Below are 22268 nucleotides of genomic sequence, written 5' to 3'. Positions count from 1 at the left end.
ATTGGTCTCCCTGGAAAAGTGAGGCTATCCCCCAAGAAATGCATCCTGAATGTTTGCTGTCCTCAGATTAATTTCTTTATCTTTTTTTTGGTCCTGTTCCTAAAATTCATGCATCTATTCCCTGAGAGAAAACATAGATTATGTAATTGTGAGGTCTAGGATACTGTATGACCTGTCAGTTCTTACACCCCTCAGATACCTGATATGTGATGTCACTGGGCATGTGCATTCTTCCATAAGTGCACATTGTTGTCTGTGGATTCCCCCTGCAGATCTGATTCACATTAGCCAGGCACCCTTGGCACTTCCTTCTGGGGAACCCTGGCATGCCATGTGGCAATAAACTCTCCCACCTTTGCTCAGCCCTACTGGAGAGCCAGCACTACTTTTTTCTCCCCTCCAGTCAGCCCTCTGCCTTAAGGCTTGCTGCTTAAACTTGGCTCATCAGTGTAAAATATGAAAGCCTTCCTATGTGTATGTAAGATGGCTAACTGTCAAATAATTATCACATATTACAGACCAGCATCTCTTGTTCAGAAAAGTCAACCTCTATGGGAAGACTTAGGGTGGCCCAAGCATGCCTGAAAGTTTTATGTACTTAAAATCTTAAGTTTTTATGATATGTATATCTGAAAATCAAAAGAGGAACACCAATATACTCTGCCAAGAGAGAGAGAGAGAGTGTGTGTGTGTGTGTGTGTGTGTGTGTGTGTGTGTGTGTGTGTGTGTGTGTGTGTGTGTGTGTGTGTGTGTGTGTGTGTGTAAAAGCTAGACAAGGAGATGGGAGGGGGCATATGCTTTGATAGTATGGGTAAAGCAGTGTACATTTTGATATGCAGGGAAAACTCAATGATTTGAACCTATTGATCTACAAAGTTTTGGAAGAGATTTTTTGACAACCTCAGCATATGTTGGTAACATGGGTACATATAAGTGTGGAAGGTGCTGCGTGGTCCTCACAGACCTTTGATATGATGTTGTCCTGTCTCACCTTCATTCAGTACTGGTGAGTTCGGAACCGTTTGCCGATTCCAACTTGGCCGTTTACAAAAGCTGGAGATCTCCAACTAGCTTGTGGCTTACTCCCTATCCCATGATGCTCTAGGGAATTCTCCAGATCTTGTTTGCCGCTAAACAGATTGGGTGTTTTACAACTGGCTCTGGCTTAGTTTACCTTTAAATTATCATATTATACCTTTAAAACTTATATTTCCTTTCTTAAAATTTTTTTGCTAGTTATCTTAGTTAATTCCTTGACTTTATTAGTCACAGTATTAGAATGTGTCCGTTGCTTGCTGATTTTTTCTCTGAGGTCGTCATTTAGCTCAAGGTCTAAAGTTTCATCCCTATCCCAGCTTTTCTGTGTGTGCTTTTAAATACAGTTATTTAGCCTTGTGTCGCTTGAGCTGTCAAGTCTGGTGTTTCTTTAGTTTTTCAGGTGCACTTAGCTTCTAAGGTTTCTTGTACTAAATTTTCTATTCAAAATTATCTTTGGTGTGTGTTGGTTATTTACTTTTCAGTAAACTAGTCTTGAAACCCTTTCCTGAGTCGGCTCGTTTAAGTTAGAGAGTGGCTCAGCCCGTTTAAGTTAGAGGGCTTTTTTCCAGTGTGGTGTGCTATTTCGTTCCGCTGACAAAAAAAAAAAAAAATCCTCCTGGAGTTTGTCAGAAGATGATGTGGATTGTGTGGTGTGGAAGCTTTTAAGTACACTGGCGCTAGCCAAATTATTGTTGGAGCTGACACAGAGGGTTTCCAAACTGAGTGGACTTACCCCATCATCACTGATTCCTCCTCTGACCTGCCTCGGGGCCTCGGAGCTGGAATGCATGGAACTGATCGTAGTGGAACCATCAGAGCCGAGACCTGTTCCAGGATCTTCGGCTCCAACTACTGCTCAGACTTCTTCGGTGCCATCTGAGCTCGAGGAGTCTAGGAGCCAATGCTCTCCAGTTGGTTCTGGGGGGACAGTCGGAGCTGACAGTTGTTGAATCTGAACTTGTCTCTCTGGGCCTTAGCACGGGTAAGCTCGGTACCTACATTGACTTCGGAGCCAACTTCCTTAGTTCCAGGGAAGCCTTCTAGTTCTTCAGAACCGGGAGCTTCCATGGTTGATGGGCAGGGAGCTTTCGAAGCAATGATGAGAGTGCTGTCCCCATGGGCAGCCCCACTCTCAGACTCAGTCATTCCTCCTCCAAAGGCACCGGTGTCCATCTCAGCACAACCGATTCCACACAGACACCCTTCCACCACTTGGGTGCCTCTGATGAACTTATAGACTTAGTTTGTCAAAAGGCATGGGAGTCTCCAGATTCTGTGGATCCTGTCCCCCAGAGGCCAAATAAATTCATCACATCCCCCGAGGATAAAACCTTTCTTACAAAAGGTGTACCTGTAGATGGTATGGTGGTGGCGGTGGCCACCAAGAAGGAACTGTCAGAGACATCCTCCTCTGTATATCCCCTGAACAAAGACTCACATATGATGGGCAGATATGGAAAGCACATTTTCTTCAGCGACCTTTACGCTCAGGTCCCTGAATTATCTTACACACTTTACCAGGTTGCAGAGAGATCTCCTGAAGGAGCTACTCTCCAGAGTTCAGTAGCTGCGAGGATATCAGATAAGATGTCCTCCCAGCTCTCCACCTTAAATTCAGTAGTAAACTCATCCATGAGGCTCATTTCTTATGTAGCTGATGGAGCAAGTAGGGCAGTGGGTTCAGGAATTTCCCATAGGAGATATTCCTGGATAAGCTTGTGTAACTCTGCAGCTCCCTTTAAGTCTTCCTTTGTTAATGCCCCTTTGATGGCTCATCCTTGTTTGGGCCTAAGGCCAAAGACACACTAACCAGGTGTGAACAGGAAGGAAGAACTCTCTTTGCTGTCCGAGTCCACTTTTCCATACCTTCTAGGCCTTATCCATAAGGTCAAAAGGAAGGAAAGATGTGGTTTCGAAAATCCCAGAGAGTTTTTCAAGACACACATGGTGAGTCTTCCCCCAGGGGCAGAGGGGAAGCAATAATGGAAGACACCGGCCACGTGGCAGAGAGGGTCGGCAGAACCAGCGTGACAGGGAATCCTTCTTTGGTAAGCCCTTCCAGTGCTCCTTAAAGGAGGCCCGTCTGAAGGCAGGTGGGGGTTGCTTATCCTTGTACCCAGATGCCTGGCTAAAAATATCAAAAGACAAATGGGTGCAAATCATCATATCCAGAGGTTACCCTTTTCCTTTCCCACCCCACGCATAAAATAAATTCCGGATATTCTACCCAGTCATAGGAAACAAGCAACCCTAGAAATACAGAAGTTGCTAGAAAAAAAGAGTCATCCAGCTGGTTTCCACAGACCAAATAGGATCCAGGACTTACTCAAGGTTCTTTTTATTTCCAAAGAAAACAGGGGACTGGAGACCCATACTGGATCTCAGCAGATTAAACAAATCTGTGACAAAGACAAAGTTCCAGATAGTAACACTGTAGTCGATACTTCCCTTTCTGGGAAAAGACAACTGGATGTGCTCTATAGACCTCCAAGATGCATATTACCATATAAAGATGGACAAGCCATCCAGGAGTCATATGAGCTTTTGGCTGGGAGTCAGTCATTACCAGTTTTGAGCTCTGCCCTTAGGTCTCACTCACTACAGCCCCCAGAATATTCACCAAATGTATGGCAGTAGTTATGGCTCGCCTGAGACCTCTATGATTTTGAGTGTCTCTGTATCTAGATGACTGGCTCCTAACCACTACCACCAAGCATCTACTAACAGAAGCAAGAGACACCACTCTGAAACTCTAATCTCATTTAGTGATCACAATAAACTACAAAAAATCTGCCTTATTGCCATCTCAACATATCATTTTTATAGGCACAGATCTAAATACTACAACAATGATGTTAAAGCTTCCCCCAGAAAGAGTACGAGCCCTGCAGTGTCAGGTTATAGTCCTTTTTAATAGAAAAATTCAAGCAAGAACAGTTTTAAAAGTATTAGGCATTATGGCAGCAATAAATGTAATTTCAATAGCATGGCTGCACATGAGAATTTTACAGTGGCTGCTGTTCACTCACTGGTCCATGCAGGAACTTCTGATGTTACATCAGGTCATACTAACAGAATCTTGCAGGAGAGACCTTCATTGGTGGCTACACTCCAATTAAGTGACCTTAAGTCGACCCATTGTTCTTCCACAACCATTGGCCATAGTGACCACGGATGCTTCCCAGATAGGGTGGGGGGGGGGCATTATCAGGAAAGGACAGTCTAAGACTTGGCAGGATTATGAGGCCCATTTGCACATCAATGTCCTAGAGATGAGAGCAGTGCTTCTTGCATTGCAGGCATTCCAAGACTCTCTTCTGCTAGGAACAATTGCTATGCAAACGGACAATATGTCAGTGATATGGTATATAAACAAAGAAGGAGGAACCAGATCTTACCTTCTTTGTCGAGAGGCCCTGAGAGTACGGCAGTGAGCAACATGCTCTCAACATTTTCTGGTAGCAATACACATCCTGGGGAAATCCAACGTGATAGCAGACAAACTCAGCAGGGCAATAATGATGCCTCACGAGTGGTCTCTGAAACAAAACATAGCAGAAATGATTTTCCGAAAATGGGGCTAGCCTTGCTGCAACCTTTTTGCCACATCCATGAATGCCAAATGCAGCAGCTACTTTGCCCTAATCCCCCCTCTGGGGGAGTCCCCAAAGGATGCACTTGTACACGATTGGCCCTCCAGTCTCCTCTATGCATTTCCTCCTTTTCCGTTGATACCCAAAGATGTTCTTCATATTTCACTGTTGCAGTCATCACCTGTGGGTTATCCCTGCTGTGGTAGTGCTCTTCCGGCCCGAATACCAGAGTCAGTGATTTTTGTGTTGGCTGCCATCACCTGTAGTCTGATGTCAGGTCATCAGTGCTATAAAGCAAGGCAGCCAACTTCATTACATCAGTCTTCCCTGCCGTGGAGCCCGTAGCAGAAGCAGTTTGCATGTGTTCCGACCGGTCGCTACCAGAAGTTGAATTTCAGCTGAAAACGTCTAAAGCTAAGTACCCCATTGGGGATCCTTTTTTCTTGCACTAACCAATGTCTGAAAAAGTTAACAATTGTGCCTGCAGAAAGCAGATCCCACATTGAGACTTCCATTCTTACTGTGTCACTTGTTTAGGCCCAGACCACAATGCCCCCCGTTGCCCGTTCTGTGCCCTCTTTAATGCGAGAACCATTTGCCATAGAGCTCTTTTTGTAAACAGTTATTTTCATGTTCTGTCTTCGCATTCTGATATGGCATCCATCAGCTGACAATCTGTGGACATTCTGAAAAAATGTAGAGATAAAGACAGAGACAGACGACACAAGGCTAAGCCTTCCAACAACGTTACTGCTAAGCAGGTCATCAGTTCTCTGGAATTTAGTGAGACGATTTTGCAGCCCCTGATGACCGATTCGATATCTATGCAGGCCTCTATTGAGACCCTTTCAGAGTCCAGTATACCGAAGAAATCTTTGTCTTCCGAGCCTTTGGCTGTCTCTGCCTCGGTTAGGTCCGGAGCTGCAACACAGGCACTGGCTTCAGAGGAGGCCTTTTGCACTACTGATTCTAGACAAAAAAAAAAGTCTTCTCATCCGACTATTGATTCTTTCAAACTGACTGATTCTCTCAGGCCTAGAAGCCAGGCCACTCCTAGGAAATCTGTTTCTAGCCACCATCTTGCTACTGCTCCACCACCCCAAGCACAAATGCTTAAAATGGCAGAAGATCTCATCTCCCTTATCCGAGGTAGTCAGGCCGCTTCTTCTGAAAGGAAAAGGCACCCTTCTCCAGAAATTATGACAGAACAGGATTCTGAGGAATCTGACTGTTCAGTTTTTAAAGAGGAACAGCATCCCTTAACTGCTTATGAGTATTCAGATGCAGAGGAATCCATCCCTTCTGCCTCCCCTCCAGAGGACCTTTCCTTTGAGAAAACCCTTCACTTCCTCAGGGAACATTTCCAGTAGGAATCTCAGGACTTCCCACAGTTTAAGAAAAGACTTAGAGAGTTTCTGGACCTGCCCCAGCACAGAACCTTGGCCATTCCCCCTATTTTAGAAGTGGTGGATGATGTTTTCCATGAATACAGCTTAGCCCCTAACACCCTCCCTCCTGCTCTCAGTATACCTGACAGGTACTACAGAGTACCGGATTCTCACAAATACCTGTACAGAAATCCTGCTTCAGACTCAGAGGTCATGACACAGGGACCTAAAGGAGCTAAGACTAGTTCCTCTGCCTTCTGACAAGGACTCCAGAGCTCTGGACAGATGGGGTAAAAAAGTATACATCTCTGCAACCTTAGCTATCAGAGCACTCAATTGTCAGTTCCATATGTTAAAATATCAACAACACACTTTGGAATAATTAAAACAGAATATTGCTACCTTTCCTGACTATGCCAATTCCAAAGAGTTAGCAGATTTACTGCACTCTGCTTGTCAAGTGGCCAAACACTCATTACAATTTGGATATGATGCCCTAGAAGCCTCTAGCAGGGCAGCAGTAACAGGATCTGTTATTAGGAGACATGCATGGCTGAAGGAACAACCTCTCCCTCATCATGTCAAGTCTAAACTTATTGATGCACCCCTAGATAAGGAGTGCTTGTTTGGGGAAAAAGCAGAGGAGGTGCTTAAAAGGATGGAAGACAAAGCAAAATCTATGCAAACAGTAAAATATTTCTTTCAAGTTCAACCTCCCAGATTCAGCAGGAACTTTCCTCTAAGCAGTGTGCCTTCCCCGCACCTAGCAGACAGGTCCACAGTAAGCCTCGCAGAGACAGACCATCCAGGCCCCTATCCCAGGGCCAGCAGAGAAGCAAACAATGGTCCACCTCTGTCTCTAAGGCAGAGAGTTCTAAGCCAACCTTCTATGGCAAACACTCACAATGACTCCACCCCCTGCCCCCCTTGACTCATCAAAAACTAGGAGGAAGGATCTCCCTCTTCAAAGACAATTGGCTTTCTGTAACAAAGGACCAATGGGTCTTAAAGATCATTTCTCAGGGATACAAATTCTCTTTCAGCAAACTCCCAATTCCAAGAGGGTACCCAGACTTACCTCCAAATCAGTGGACAGAGTCATTGAAACAGGTCCAAACTCTCATATCCTAGGGGGCAGTAAAACCTGTCCCCTCAGATCAAACAGGCAAAGGCTTTTATTCCAGACTATTCCTTGTTCCCAGAAAAGAGAGCACTTGGTGTCCCATCCTGGATCTATCCATGCTAAATACCTCTCTGGTGGCCCCCAGATTCAAAATGCTAACTTTGCAGCAGCTGCTGCCTATGCTAGCAAAAAAAAAATGCCTGGCTAGTGACCCTAGATCTAAAAGATGCCTACCTCCACATCCCCATGAGGGAATCGTGCAGAAAATTCCTGCGCTTCAGAGCAGGCTCACAACACTTTCACTTCTCTGCGCTGCCCTTTGGCTTATCTACTGCTCCCAGAGTATTCACCAAATGCTTGCCCCTGGCCATAGCATTCTGCAAACAGAGAAGTATACAGATTTACCCTTACCTGGATGATTGTCTCATTCAGGCAAAGTGCAAAGAAAAGCTGCTCCAGGATGTTCTTTTTGTCAAATCACTCCTAACTTCCCTAGGGTTTACCATCAACAAGAAGACATCAAAACAAAACCCCACCAGGAAGATCATTTTCTTGGGAGCTGTGCTAGACACAACATCCCGAATGGCCTTCCTATCCCCAGAAAAGCAGAGCTTACTGCCTCTCTACTTTACCCAGCTGGCCTCCATAAGTCACCTCACTGTGAAGAAGTTCCTGCAAGCCCTGGGATACATGGCATCTTGCATCCTTCTCATTCCTCTGGCCAGGCTTCACATGAGAAAACTTCAGTGATATTTAAAGAACCTTTGGTGCCAGCACTCTCAGTCCCTAGAGACCTCTCTCCCTCTGATCCCATGTATAAGGGCCGAGTTTCTCTGGTGGGCAGAGGCCTGTGCCAGGAACTTCCCTTCATCCTCCACCCTTCTGGCCAGACCATCACCACCAACACCTCAGACATTGTTGGGGTGCTCACCTAGCAGGCAGGTGCACCTGAGATCTTTGGGATGCCCAGCATCTTCACTTGCACATCAATTAGAAAGAAATTATGGTGGTACAAAAGGGTCTGACATCCTTCAAACCCCATCTCAGGCCAGGGGTTCTCCTTATAAAAACAGACAACACCACAGTAATGTGGTATATCAACAAACGGGGGGACTCAATCTTACCCCATGTGCAGATTAGCCATGAGCCTCTGGCTTACAGCCACCTCCATGGGTCTACACCTAATTGCCCAGTACCTACCAGGGGTCAACAACACTCTGTCAGACCACATAAGCAGAAACTTACTGGACCCCCACAAATGGCAGCTCCACAGGGAAATCTTTCTGCAAATCACTCAGGAGTGGGGGACTCCGGAAGTGGATCTCTTTGCCTCATACCTCAACCACCAGTTGCAAAAGTTCTGTATCACCTCCTAGCGTCGAAGGTAGATGCCTTGACCTTCCCCTGGGAGTCCCTCTTTGTGTACGCATTCCCTCCCCTGCCCTTATTCTCAAGGTACTACAAGGGAGGAGAGACCAAAGGCTATCCTCATTGCTCCAGATTGACCTAGACAGCATTGGTACCCCTTACTGCACAGCCTGACCTTACAGCCCCCAAATCAGCTTCCCCTGATCTCAGACCTCTTAAACCAGGTGAGGGGAAGATACTGCACCCAGACTTATAGGCTGTCAACCTTTCAGCATGGCTTATATCTTAAAGGTTAGCAAGCAGTTTTTCCTCTTGATTCTACTTTTTGAAAGTCACTTTTTATGTCACTGACTAGCTACACAGGACAAACAGTATATAAATGAATGACTCATATCTATACCACTCAACCACTTAGTGCAAGAAATCTGAACAAAATCTAAAATAATGGGGAAGAGGAACAAAGTTTAAATATTGCTCTTATAAATTTAGAAAGTTGCTAGAATAACAGGGTTTGTGTTAGCATGCATTTTCTAAAGAATATAAAGGCTGAAACTCAAATGTTTGCAATTATTTAGAAACTTCAGTCCTCAGTGATTTATCAGAAAACCACAAATTTTATGAGGAACAAATCAAAAATGTAAGGCAAAAATATGGGCAGTTGAGAGCTGTGCAAATGACTTATAAAACATTTTAGCCACTGCTAAAAATAAGCGAAGGGATATCATATGTTCTGTGATGAATAATTGTTACAGTAATCAAACAGTTAAGCAGATTTCCCTAAAAGTGCAGTGTATTGATATACTTTGATGAACCATTAATTTGGGGTGCATTTGTATCTCAACGCTCTACTAATGAGTCTTATAAATTACCACCACCCATTATTACAAAACTCACCATCTCAAGAAATGAGTTTTGTAGAAAAACACATGGTATATATTCAGGTGCACTGTTTGAACAATACAAACAACATGAAAATATGCACAGCCCATCTGCCTAAGAGAAAATTATCTTGTCTTATGTAGAACCATACCTCTCAACTTTGCACAATAAACTGGGACAAAGCCTAAAGACAAAAGACCAAAAATAGGGACAGATTTTAAGTACTGCTCTTGTAAAGTTAGAAAGTTGCTAGAATAACAGGAGTTTTGTTAGCATGCATTTTATGAAAGATATGAAGTTTGAAAGTCAAATGTATGTCATTATTTAGTAACTTCTATTCTTAGTGATTTGCTAGAAAACTACAAATTTTATTAGGAACAGACCAAAAACATGAGACAAAATTCTAGACATTCTGCAAAAAGCTGGACAATACACAGTGTCCCCACAGTTTAGACAAGAGGCTGGTCAAGCAAAAGGCAAAATAAAGGTTTGTATTTAAATATTGAAATAAAAGCTAAACCAGTGTAGCACATTGCCGTAGGTAAAATACTGTATATTAAAAATAGAAATAAGGAGGGATTAATCCACGTATTTATCATAAATATATGTAGAGAAAACAACAGTAAAATGCTAACCAATTCAAGTAGTAACAGTGAGTGCTACCAAGTATTTTATGTAAAGATGGAGTTATTCGGCCTCCAATAAACTGCTTAATCCAATTGAAACCCAGGCCCCAGAACTAATCTACACAGCTTCAGTCATGCTTTGTCTCTTAACTACACAATATCTTTAGCAATCTCCACATGCAGATCTGAAGGAAACCAGAATACCTTAGTTTCAGAAATAAGTGCCTAAACAAGCAAAATGTATCTTCTTCTTCTTCAACTGCTTCACCACAGAACTCATTCCAAACTATCTGACCAACCCTTTAGATCTTTTAAACTTGTAATTGGCTGAAACTCCTCTAAAGTGATTTGTACATAATGGATGACGCAGTGGTGCAGCAGTAGCATTGTCGCCTCACAGCAAGAGGTAAATGCATCATCTTCTTCACCTGCTTCACCACAGAACTCATTCCAAACTATCTGACCAACCCTTTAGATCTTTTAAACTTGTAATTGTCTGAAACTCCTCTAAAATAGTTTGTACATAATGGATGATGCAGTGGTGCAGTTCTCTGGTTTGATTCTTGGCTGAAGTGCCTTCTGTGCAGAGTCTGCATGTCCTCCCTGCATTCATGTGGGTCCCCCCCCACTTTCCTCCCACATTTCAAAGACATGCATCTGGAGCTTTTCTCCCTGGGCCTCCACTGAAAATTAGCTTTGTTCCAAGTCAGACTTTCCCAGTAAACAAATGTTAAATAAATAATGTACTAAACTATTTTCTGTGCTTGTAAGTTTTTAAGATTTGTATGTCATACCATCATTAAATACATTATTCATCATGTACTTTCTCTCCTTGAATGTTTAGTTGTAATTCATTTTATGCTGTACCTTTGAATGCTTACTGTATTATTGCTATTAAATAGTTTGCATTTTCTTAGTGTCTTTGATGTACCATTGAAACATTTTCACCCCAGCTATATCCAAAATTGTTAAATGAGCTAAATCCGGAGTGAAACAAAGCTGTGAACTAATTCTGAAAAGAAGACAAAATCCTGGAACAAACCACCACGAACTAAAAGCAGGGTCCTTATTTATTGACAAATAAAACAAATAAAATACACAGGAGCTCTATTGTGTGATGAGCGCTTGATTGGTTGGGACTGTGTATTTTAATTAATTGTTTAGAGTTCTCTCATTAGATCTGATGAAGGCTGAATAGCCGAAAGCGCTCATCACACAATAGAGCTCCTGTTATTTTATTTGTTTTATTTGCCAATAAATAAGGACGTTGCTTTTAGTTCGTGGTGGTTCGTTCCAGGATTTTGTAGCTTTAGTTGTTTTACTTGCCTACGACCTTCAGCTGTTTTAGGGTGTTTTTTTTGCTTACTTACTTGATTGTTGTTTACACCCTAAACTGCACGCAATGGATATATGTGCTGAAAGGAACAGAAATGCTTTTCAACAAGCTTTGTTTGGAAGCTCAGGTGAGCAGGTTAATCCGCTCCGTGGTTTAAACTTGGATGTACAGATTGCTGACATTGACTCTGTAACAAAGCCTAATAATAGCTTTGATAAAGTCCTTCATGAAGTAGAAAACGCTGCTTTTCATCTCAAGCGCTTACAATGGCAGCGCTTTCATCTAGAGGCGAGTATTCATCACAAAGTAATACCAAGAGGTATGTGAATTAAGTGTATGCCGAGTTACGGCAACAGCCACCCTCAATTACTAGCTAAGTGGCAGGCACTGAATTTAGAGACTAGCTTCTCTTACATGCACCTCCTAACTGACTATTTTAGACCAGAGGAAGAAAACATTAAAGAACTTATACAGAGCAAACAAAGAGAGTTAGAGGAAATGAATTTGGACGATATTTGCTTAAGTCGGCTTGAAGTACTACAACACAGTTTGATTAACTATGACAACAAACAGAGAACAAAAAACATGCAAACTACTGCCTGATTCAAATGATTTTAAGCTGGGCCACATCTTTGAATGGCCTAGAGAAGATACTAACAATGTTAGAAATAATAATAGAAATTTTGAAAGAAATGGAAATAAGAACACCATCAATCATGTAACACGTCCAAGAACTGATTTGTCCATCCAGAAGATAATTGGACAGAGTGAATTTTCTCCCTCCAATCATCTTAATACAGCTCTTGGTTTGCCCCACCCCAACCCGGAACAAGAAGTGATATGTACTACATTTAACACTGTGAGTAGTGAAATTTCTCCTAATGATACTTCAAATTCCAGCGGCACTAGTATTAATAAATACACTTTGGTCATAAATCATGATACACCAGTGGTAAGACCTAAAGAAGGTGTTCAGAATGCACCTATCTTTCAGAGTCTAACGTTTTTTTTTTTTGAAGGAGAACAAGGAACGGAATTCCAGGTCACAGAGCAGAGAGAGAAAAAGGAAAAAAATTGTTTCCCTGAGCAACAATGAAACTGACACTTTGGTGTTTAATATATCCAAACTACAGATAAGCAAGGAACAAATGAGCATCCTTAACAAAGGATTAAATTTTATACCTTCTTTTCTCTTTAGTCTAAGCGAATTTAGTCTGGATATTAAGTATTTTTGCAGGAACATTACTCTGAAGAGCATCTTTGGAAATAATGAGCAGATTATTACTTCTCATTTTAAAAAAACTAGTACTTTTGTGCCAGTGAATCCACCAAATGTTGAATTGTTTGCCCGGCTCTGTGAAAATGATATCTATACACACAGAAGGCAAGGAGAATATAACCAACATTTTTCCAATATGACAAAGAGAGAATAGCGTCAAAAGAACTTAAGGAAGATGAAACTATTGTGATTAAACCAGCAGATAAGGGTGGTGCTATTGCCATTATGGACTCAACATGGCATGTTACTAAGATGAAATCTATGCTAAGGGATACGCATACGTATATTAAGCTTATTAGAAGAGAAGTAACTTCTGTCATAACCAGAGTAACTGATGCTTTGGAGGAAGTTCTGCTAAATGGACAATTGAGTTTGCGATTATTTGAATTTCTCAAGGTAGAACATCCCACTATTCCAACCATAAGTGGTCTACCCAAGATACACAAGGATAGGAGTGATCCCCCTCTACGTCCGATTGTTGCTGGATGAGATCGGGTAACAGAACCACTATCCATGTATATAGAGGATTTTTTAAAGCATTATGTGAGGCAAACTGAAATGATCCTGAAAGACACAGGACGCCTTTATGACACTATAGATGCTCAGGGAATTCCAATTAATGTACTTCTTGTGACAATGGATGTCTGTAATCTTTTTACTGTAATACCTAACCAGCATAGAGTTGAAGCTTATTAGGTTGTTCTTAGCAAGTTTAGATGTAAGAAATTATCTTATATGTGACCTTCTGAAGCTAATACTTGAATCTAACATCTTTACATATGGGGATGAGTACTATTTGCAAAATTGGGGTGTGGCAATGGGCACCCCATGCACGAATAGTTACTCGAACGTTGTATTAACCCAATGGGAGAAGACCAAAGTTCTCAATGAAGTTAATCCATGGCTAAAAAACTTAAGGCTCTATGGTCGTTTCGTGGATAACGTGTTTATTTTATGGGATGGAAAAGTACAAGATCCGCTTGATTTCCAGTAATATTTAGATGGAACAACTGATTTTCTTAGATTTACTGTCAGTTATTCAAGAGAAGAAATTGACTTTTTAGATGTAAGGCTTATTTGTCATGTAGATACAGGGGAGGCAATGGCACCTCCATTTTTCCTAAAGAGACATGGAAGAATCATTACTTGCATAGGAACAGCATGCATCCCAATCACATCTTTAAGAATATCATGGAGAACCAAATCATTAGAACATCAAGGCTATGTACGAAGGATAGTGACATGACTCAGGAAACTAGAAAGATACAAAACTTCCTACAAAAAAGAGGTTACCCAGAAAAAGAGACTGTTATGAAACCTGATAAGCTAAAGAGTATTAGGGGAATGAATGGACGTCCCTTTTTCAGACAGAAAGATGTGGCAAGACAAGTGAACAGATTTAATGGAAATAATTCTGAAACTAAAAGTACTTTAAAATGTATGATGACTTATAGCTCAGATTCTAAGCTGATCTGTGATACCATAGGCAAATACTGGCCTGTATTAATAGAGGATGACAAGATAAGTGCGATAGTAGGAGAAGCACCAAAGTTTATCTACAAGAATAAAAAGAACTTAAAGAGGATGTTGTGTTTTAAGGATGGCGTTCTGAAAAGACCTGGTATTCAAGTATGCAAAAGAGACACTTATAGATGTGGCAAATGTAAAGTATGTCCATATACAAAAACTGGTTATTCTTTCTTTCTGTTTTAACGGATATGCTACATGTTTATCCCGAGATCTAGTTTTTCTTGCCAGCTGCCGAAAGTGCACAGCTTTCTACGTAGGTAAAACTAACCAACTATTCAAGGTCAGGATTATGCAATACCTACGAGATGTTTTGAAAGCAGACTCTAAGAATGCCTTAGCAAATCATGTCATACAATTTCCTGCACATTCATTTACTTATATGGTTCTGGATCTTATCAAATCCAATATTTGTGGTGGTGACCTTAAAAACTTAACTGAAGTTCGAGAGACAGAGTGGATCATGAACCTTAGAGCTGACAGGTATCCTGGCATCAACGATATTGTGCCAATAAAACGAACCCTAAAAAATAGACGTCTAAAGATATATTAACTTCATATACATTTGTAGTCAGTTCATACCATAACTGCATATTAAGCTGTTTTACTCCCACTGCGAGTAAGAACAGGAAGTTGCCAAGTAATAAGCACATGATTGGTTGGGACTGTGTATTTTAACTAATTGTTTAGAGTTATCTCATTAGATCTGATGAAGGCTGAATAGCCGAAAGCGCTCATCACACAATAGAGCTCCTGTGTATTTTATTTGTTTTATTTGTCAATAAATAAGGACATTGCTTTTAGTTTGTGGCGGTTCGTTCCAGGATTTTGTCTGCTTTAGTTGTTTTACTTGCCTACGGAACGACCTTCAGCTGTTTTAGGGTGTTTTTTTGCTTACTTAATTCTGAAAAGAACAACAAGTTGCCAACACATTGAAGAGGACACAACACAGGCACTTGCACACATATAAGTGCGCGCACACACACACACACAAACACACACACACACACACACACACAAACACACACACAAAAACATACCCCCCCACCCCCACACGCACACAGCACCATGTACCTATGTTTTTTTGGGAGGATGTCCAGTTCAAATGAATGATGGTGATAATAATGACAATAACAAGACAAGATACCAGGTAGTTTGGCAGCAGCTATAAAAAACAATTTTCCAGGTATATGTTAATAAACTATGAATACAGGTATCTCCTTATGAACTACAAATGGAGACAAGTCTGGACATATTGTGGGTGTGGACATTCCTCTTTTCACAGAATGTCATTGTTGTTGCCTCATTTTGCTGTGTCCCTCATAAAATATCTGGTTTTCCTGTAAACCTCTGAGGATTATAACCAGTCAGTAATACCAGTCATTAGTGTTTCATATTCATTATTCAAACAAATGTGTACTGACGCAAAGCACCGTGTGTGTGTGTGTGTGTGTGTGTGTGTGTGTGTGTGTGTGTGTGTGTGTGTGTGTGCGCACATGTTTGTGTTTCTGGGGCTATGTATGCTTGCTCGCTTGCTGTCATGCTGTGCAGTTGCGATCAATTTTTTTTTTTATTCTTTTACCTGGAGGAGGAGGAAGAACAGCTACTTTTCTCATCTAAGTTGACCACCTGCGGCAGTGCGCAGCTCTGCCTGTGACCTGGTCAGAACTGTCCTTCTAACTTTCCAAGGCTTCCTTCCTGATTTCTTGTTCTGGTCTTGCCAAATCATCTGTGTCTGGCTCCAGATTCCTGGTAGTGCAAGTTTGAAACTTGCAAAACACTGACTTCTCTGACTGGGTGGGAATTGGGATTTGGGATGAGACCAGTCCAGACTGCACTCTGCATTCACTCTGGGCTGGCTCTGGCTGCTGCCTTTTGCTCCACTTATTTATTATTTACAATCACTCATACTTGCTCACTGTCACTGCACTACACTGACAATATAGTAGAGAAAATTAAGAAGTCCTCCATTCCATTCCCGATGCAACATTCTTCTGTAATGAATGATTGGTTCAGTTCAGCTAATCATTGGGCCACCATATGAACATACGTAATCTAGAGATGACTGGAATGGTAAACACGTGCACTTCATAGGCACAATCAACCCCCCCAAGCCCTCAGCCAAATTACGAATGGCTGGAAGTCTGCCTCACGAAGCTGACATCATTGCTCATGCCCCTGGGTGTGATGATGTCAGCAACAACTTCTGCTAGAAAAAAGTTTGAAAAAAAATAGGAAATTATCAGGAATTGAAGAGGCCACTCAAGAATTTGTGGTACCCCGTTATTCTGCCCTCAAAACCTGTAAATACTGAGGAATTTGGTATGGTTGAGAGGTATGTTTGGAAGTGTTCCTATTCATAGGCTGATGCTGTATGCAAAGCAGCTGCTACTGGATCAGTAATGAGAAGGTTTGTTTGGTTACATTCACAAAATTTACCTGAAGATATCAATGCTGAGAACTTGAATTCTTCCCTAGATAGAAGCATATTGTTTGAACACTCTTTTGTTGAAGTCCTTAAAAGATTTGATGTTTGATGAAAGAGGGATGTTAGTCCCATGGATTCAAGCAGATTTTTCAATCCTCCTTCCTAAAGTTTAACATGACCTTTTATTCCAATCCAGTATTCTTATATTAAAAGTGGGACAAACAGTCTCAGCAAGGCAAAGGCAAACATATTCTCAAAAAGCAATGGCAAGGACTCTAAAAAAGAGGAGCCTCTCACAACCAAGGATAGTCCAAAAAGGCAGACAGACTATATGTCCCTTCAGGTGTTTCCCCTTTCCAATCTAGATAACCCATTAAAACTTTCCCAAAGTGTAGGCCTTCACTTTCCTCTGTGGCATCAGATAACCTCAGACAAGTTGGTTCTGAGAATCATTCAGAAAGGTTACAACTGTCAGTGGAAGTCCCTTCCTCCTTTTCAGGGGATTCCTCTTCATCCCTCAAACCAAGCCAGTCCTGGAGCAAATCCTGTCTCTACAAATCACAGAACTAGTTCCCCCATATCAAACACAAAGGTTTTTTTCAAGATTATTTCTGGTGCCAGAGAAAGAAGGAACCTGGAGACCAGTCCTAATCTTTCTTTTCTAAACCTTCATATCAAACTCCCAAAGTTCAAGATGCTTTCCCTTCAGTCTCTCTGTCACCCTTCATCCCTCCTATCAATTTTTTGGTAAATCTAGATTTAAAAGATGGTTATTATCACATCCCAATTTTCCAAATTTCAGACTTATGTTAATATTTTCTATCTCTGGCTCAATTTTCAGTTGTCTGTCTTTTCCTTTGGGTTGCCTACAGTTCCAAGGCTGTTTACAGTGTCTGACACCAATAATAACTCATTAGAGGTTTCAGGGTATTCACATTTTTTTTCATATTAAGATGACTGCCATATATTTGCATAATCTTTTTCAAAGTGGCCTAGGTAAAGAGCCTCCTCCTTAGTCTGGGATTCCAACTAAACATACAGACATTTTCTCTCATTCCTTCTCACACAATAGTGTTTCCAGGATTCCTTCTGGATACATCTGCCCTGATGGCGTTTCTTCCTCAGAACAAAGTAGGAAAAATCTCTAATTTCCTCTGGCTAGTCTCTGACCTCAGTAAGGGAATAACTCAGGATTCTGAGTATCATGACCTCTCCAATTCTCATGATTCCTCTGGCCAGACTTCACATGAAAAAGCACAGTGGTTTCTCAAATCTGTTTGGACCCAACATCTGCACCCACTTTCTTTTAGTATTGGGGTTTGTCAAAGGGAAGTTACTTTGATGGATGGACAAGTTATTATCTCTAAAGACAGTTCTCCTCTTCTCCCTTCCAGCACCTACTCAGTCTGTAGTCACAGAAATGATGGCAGTAATATATGCTCTTGAATCTCTAAATTATTTTTGGACTCCAGGACCTCTGCTAGTTATCACAGACATATGATTTGGCATATAAACAAATAAGAGGAACCAGATCATACCCCCACCCTTGCTGTCTTGCTGTGATAGCCAGGAACCTAGCAAGTTATAACTTTTTCCCTTCAGGCTTCCTATGTGACATTGAAGCAAAACTGAGCAAGACCAGGGAGACACTCAGGAATGAAAACTGAACCCAGGGATTGATCCAACTGTGAGGAACTTCTTAAATAGATCTCTTTGCCTCCAATCACAACAGGCAGTTAAAGGAGTTCTACTGCAGGATTCATTGCAAACAGGTTTGGAAGACAGATGTCTTCACATTAACATGCATGTGCATACTCCTGCACACCTTTCCACTGATATCAATTATTTTAAAGACTGAGAAGGACTCCCAAAGTAGGCAGTGGTAGTCCTCCCTTCTTTTGAAAATGGCCAAGAGCAATTGCCAGAAATTTATGAACTTGCTCATACACAATAAGTTGCTTGCTACACCCCATCCTGCAACTTCTTCCACTGACTGCCTGGATGATAAGAGTTTTAATACCTATTTAGTACAGGTTTTTGCTGAAGTTGTCCAGCAAGTATTAAAAGAGGATAAGAAACCTGCTATTAGAAAATTATACGTATATGAAAGAGATTTTCTAGCTGGTGCCAAACTAAAAACAAAAACCTATTTAAGGCCCAGATGCCTCTGGATCTACAATATTTGTGTGAGTTATTATCTTCTCGCAATTCTTCTATCAAAATTCACTTCTCTGCCATCTCTGTTTATCTGCTCACAGATCCTACCTTTCTACCCAGCCTTGAGTCAGTTTTTAAAAAGGGTTTTGCATATTCATCCACCTAGAAGACAGAGGTGGCTCCTTCTTAGGATCCCAATTTCTTTTAGAGAAACTTAGATGTTTTCCATCCAAAACAGCTCAAGAAGCTTGAGTTCTAGTTCTTAACTTGGAAAATAGTATTACTAATTGCTTAGATCTCTGCAAGGAAAACTGCCCTGTACCATAAGGTCTAAGGATAAGTCAACCTTTTCCCATTTTTTATAAGCATAGGTTAGCTTTGAGAATAAGTCCTTCACTTATACCTAAAGTGGTTTGTTTACTTGTCAAACTATTCATCTCACTGTCTTTTCCAGATCAAAATAATTAAGTGAGAGAGGATTTTAGATAATCTGCATGCCCAAAGGCAGCTCAGAAACTATATTTATAAGATTACAGTCTTCGGGAGTTCAAATCAATATGTTTATTTCCTGTGAATGAAAGAAAAAGGGACAACCATTGTCAAAACATATAATTTCCAAATGGGTGTCTCAATCTATTGTTTTCTGTTAAACTCACCATGACAAGTCACTTCCAGGCAAGGTCTGGGCCCATTCTACCATGGCACTGGCTTCTTCAGTGACTTTTTGGAAAGGGGTGGTCTCAAAGTATTCTAAAGCAGCAACTTGGTCCTAAATGTATACTGTTACAAAACATTACAAATTAGAGCAGGTTTTGCTTGGGCTGTTCTTCAAGGACTCCTGGACTCTGTCCCTTCTTCCTCCTCCTCCCTTTCTAAGCTCTAATAATCTACCCATATAGCGTAGGCTACTGCAATAGAGATCTAATGATGGACATAGTACAGTTGTGCAAGTAACTTACCATAACATCGGATGTTCGAACGGATCACTGTTGCAGTAGGAACACCCACCCTCCACCCCCCATTTTGTGTTATGTTTCTTGTCAGGGTGTGTTTATTTGTTATTTATCTTTTCTCCTAGCTTATGCCTAAAAGACAGGGCTCTAGCCTCCCTCACTCTGAGGCAAGGAAGCCCTGAAATCTTGGCATCCTCACCACTGACTTTATATGGCTCCCCTCAAGCCCTTCAGCACTTAGGCTGTGTAGAATGCACTGTAAAGATTTGGATGCTGGCCGGCTGTCATATCCTTGGCAGGATGTAACCATTTAGCTTAGGCTACTGCAACAATGATGTATGTAAACATTTCTTTTTATGATAAGTTAACTTACACAACTGAACTTTCTTACGCTGCTGAAAGACACCCAGAGCTACAAGGCTGACCAGAGATAGATTTTGACAAGCATTTTAGGCAGGTGAATGTATTTCTTGCAAAAGGTCATTGACACTGGGTATTACCTTAAGTTAGACACTGATATTTGGAGTAAAAAGGAAGTTACAATAAATAGTGGATGAGGTTTCCATTCAATAGCCAAATGAACAGTTTTACTCAGAGGCTTGGTATATTAATAACTTCGTGTATCACTAACAGATGCTTAGCTCATAATTTAAATAAGCATTTAACTGTTAATAGAATTCCAATTCCTAAACTGGAAATGAATTAGTAACAAGGTCACATGTGGTAAAACTCAGATAAAGCAGAAAATCCACTGGGCAGCTCAGAGCAGAGCAGCAAAACAGAGAGGAGCATACAAAGTAAGACGAAGGTTAAAAACAATTAATAGAGTACGATTTATTCAGCCTACATTTAAGTTCATAAGATCATATTAGGCTGCTGATTGGTGGACCATTTGTAGCCCATCCAACAGTCCCACCAATTTACTAAGACATGAACTACTACCAGATCTGACCTAATTTCAACCCCTTTTCATAGGGGATAGAGGGGCCAGATCTGGGTTGTATTCACATTTGCTCATTCAATTATGCAGTTTATACTTAAAAAAGGTCAAGGAACTATTCTGCTTTACCTTTAAGAGGAGTCCATTCTGTAAAGTATATATTCTTTAAGAAAGATGCATGTCCCACCAACAGGTCCTTTTTATGTTTCAGTGGAAGGTTATAGGTCTCTTGAGCAGGTAGGATGGTATTGGTTGTGTGGATTTTTCTAAGGACCGTAGGCAAGGCAGATATTTCCTGTCAGTAGTCAGCAGGAAGCAGAAGTCAGTGACAGTGCTTTAAACCAATAAGTGTAACTCAATAAGTGTAACTCAAGGACGTAGTCTTGATTCTTTTTTTCTTTTTCGTAAGGAAATGCTGAGGTCTCCAGAGATGAGTCATATGCTTAGGAAAGTACATACAAACAGGGGTATTATATGCTATTATTGATCCGATAAGGGACGAGGAGTAGATGGAGGCAATGACTTCCTTGGATCTAGAGCATATGACCCTAACTACGGTGGTCACATGGTGATCAAAGGATAATTCATTGTCAATTGAAGTGCCCAAGGTCAGAATTTTCAAGGGGGTGTTGCCTATGTAGTTGGACCAGTGGTTCTTAAGTCTGTTAAAGGACACAATGCTGCATTTTTTGACATTTAGTTTGAGGCCATGGTCCAGGTACCACTTTTTAGCATGAGGTAAGTTCTCCTGAAGAATGCATGGGTCATCTGGAGTATTTGTGACAGTAATGAGCTTGCAGCTGCCAACAAACTTAATCAGGCACAGGCCTCTGGTGTTCGCTTTAATACCAGAGAAGTAGATACTAAAAAAAAGTAGCCCCAGGTGGTGACACCACTGCTATTAGTTCAGAGTGTGCCTGCAACACTAACAGACTGGGTTCTGTCAGTGAGACAGTTTATCTAGTGGGTAACTAACACAGGGGGTTACATTTAATTGGATTAACTTTTCAGTGATGCCCAAGTGAAGAAGGACATTGAAAGCTTTGGCCAAATCCAGGTATGCTGTGTGAACCGATTTACTTGAGTCTAATGCTTTGATCAAAAGACATACTAGGTTCAGGATGCAGGATATAATTTTAACAAACCCAAACTGCTTTGGGTCCAGTGTTTGAAGGCTGCCTATATCCTTATTTATGAGGTCTATAATGACATTCTCCATACCTTAATGATAAGACTGTCATGACTGATAGGCCTGTAGTTGGCCAGGTCAGTTGTGAGTCTCCCTTTGTGGAGTGGAATGACTACAGCAGATGTCCATCCTTCCAAGACAAATCCAGTGGAGAGGCTGACATTGAATAAATGTAATAAGGAGCTGTCAGTAAATGTTTAGCTCTAACAAGAAGATAACCTAGCACATTCTCAATGCTCATAGAGCTAGTGTTTTTAGCCTCTGAGACAGCATTTATGACTTGCTTGGATGTGATTTATGGGGGTGGCATTGGCATGCTAATGAAATCTGTTATAACAATAAAACTTCACAGATCTTTCTGGCATATGTTAATATGCCATAGGCATTCAAACTTGCATGTGCTTTCTGATGTTTCCCCATCAATATGTCCGATTTTACTTTGCT

General features: G+C 41.2%; 1 protein-coding gene across 1 annotated transcript in view; it reads left to right on the top strand.

Annotated features, from left to right (window-relative positions):
- Window positions 1-22268, top strand: part of LOC122806610 (calpain-5-like) — a 660704-nt gene that overhangs the window by 282875 nt on the left and 355561 nt on the right. The gene's annotated exons all lie outside the window — the stretch shown is intronic.

The sequence above is a fragment of the Protopterus annectens genome, chromosome 7.part0 (genome assembly GCF_019279795.1).
Source record: "Protopterus annectens isolate FY-2018-M chromosome 7.part0, PAN1.0, whole genome shotgun sequence".
Classification (NCBI taxonomy): Eukaryota; Metazoa; Chordata; order Ceratodontiformes; family Protopteridae; genus Protopterus; species Protopterus annectens.
Note: the sequence above shows the minus strand (reverse complement) of the source record. Positions and strands in the feature narration are given on the sequence as shown.